Here is a 1,779-nt window from a genome sequence, read left to right on the forward strand (position 1 = left end):
TGTGACCACTAACCGGGTCACGCGGAATATTAGTGAAAGTGGTTTTCTCTGTTATCTCGTAGACTACATGATGAAAGCGTGCTCCAGCCCGGAAAGTTTAGTGGAAGTATGAGTGCAGGCCAGCGGGGAAGTGGGGAAGGGGGGCAATCGCGCTAGGGCTCGGTTCAAGGCAACAGTGCAGTGTGAGTACACTAGACACTCACTCACTGACTGACTGACGCGGCAATAAACACATTCTGATCTATAGTAGTTTTGTTTATCTCATATTTTCACCTCATCTGCCTGTTCCTGTCATCAGCAGTAACTCTTCACAATGTTCTTCATCATCATCTTCATCATCTCCATCGGCGCAGAATTGTTTACTGGTGTGTTCAGTGGTGAATGTGGGTCATGTGAATCTCTCCTGGTACAAAGGAAACAGTTTATTGTCCAGCATCAGTGTGTCTGATCTCAGCATCAGTCTCTCTCTACCTCTGGAGGTGGAATATCAGGAGAAAAACAGCTACAGCTGTGTGATCAACAATCCCATCACAAACCAGACCACACATCTGGACATCAGCAAACTCTGTCACACATCTTCAGGTACAGCAGAGCTGATAAGAGCATCTATTGAATCTATGCAATTAATTAATTTGTTGATTTTACCGATACTGATAGCTTAAGATACAATAATTGATTAATTAAATTATGAATGAGCTCCTGTCATCTTAAGCCTAAAGGCTTGATTTTGAATTTTTTTTTACACTCAGAAAAAAACATTCATTTTTTGAGTTAATCTACAGACTAAAGTCAGCTTATTGAAAATATCACAATTATTTATTTATTTACTTACAGAAGTCTACATCCATTGTTGTGATACAGTTGAAGCTGTGATGCGATTGGTGGTCACTGCTCTGATGGGCGTGGCTACTGCAGCTGCTGCTGTTCTTCTGATCAATGACGTCAGATCTACAAGAGGTTAAAAGAAAACAGAACAGATATTATAAATATTCTGACATTTATTGTAATTTTATTTGTAAAGATGAAAATATGTGTGGCCTAAAAGTGTTTAGTGATGGTGAAACAAAGCTTTTCTTACCGCTTTCCACTGAAGTTGATCAGAAAGGGTTCATTACTTGAATCTGGTGTTTTAGGGCCACCTGGTGGCCAAAGCGATGAACAATCTTTCATCTTTAATACTATGCAAGTATGCATTGTACATTTCTTTGTTATTTACACTTTTCATTACTTTTTTATCAATTTATGTAATGTTGATATTTTAATTTTGTTTCATAATTTTTTGCAGCAACCATGAAAATACAAATGTAATATTTGTCACACCAATAAATTACCTTAAAATTGAACTGAAACAGAATATTTACCAACCGAACTGATATACATCTATGAATCACACACAGGCCTATATTATAACTGAAGGAATGCCATAATAAAATAATCAGAATGAATCAAAATTCTGATTCAGATTTAAATTATGGTTGAATAGAAACATTTGCAGCATCAAACGGTTCATTTAAAACCCAAGTGTAAAGTTTATTCTGAGACAATATAAGTTCAATAGAGACAACAGTTTCAGTAGCCTTAGTTCTGGAAGTATTTTTCCTATTTATTTTTTTTCTATAAGGATTTTACTAAAATAGTTATATCTCAGATATGAATCACAACAATACAAACTTTAGGCTGAAGGGGAAAAAACATAAATAAACTTAACTTCACGTCTACAAGTTTACATACATAATCATCAAAATTCATTTTTCTTATATAGAAAATAAAGATTTTAAC

General features: G+C 35.2%; 1 long non-coding RNA gene across 1 annotated transcript; it reads right to left on the reverse strand.

Annotated features, from left to right (window-relative positions):
- Window positions 1-369: 369 nt before the first annotated feature.
- On the reverse strand, window positions 370-1,247 carry LOC113040304 (uncharacterized). Its single transcript, XR_003275179.1, has 3 exons — window positions 1,079-1,247; window positions 833-948; window positions 370-403 (listed from the first exon to the last, which is right to left on the reverse strand). It is a non-coding gene; the product is annotated as an uncharacterized LOC113040304 (long non-coding RNA).
- Between the last annotated feature and the right edge of the window lie 532 nt (window positions 1,248-1,779).

Source organism: Carassius auratus, chromosome 22 (genome assembly GCF_003368295.1).
Source record: "Carassius auratus strain Wakin chromosome 22, ASM336829v1, whole genome shotgun sequence".
Taxonomy (NCBI): Eukaryota; Metazoa; Chordata; class Actinopteri; order Cypriniformes; family Cyprinidae; genus Carassius; species Carassius auratus.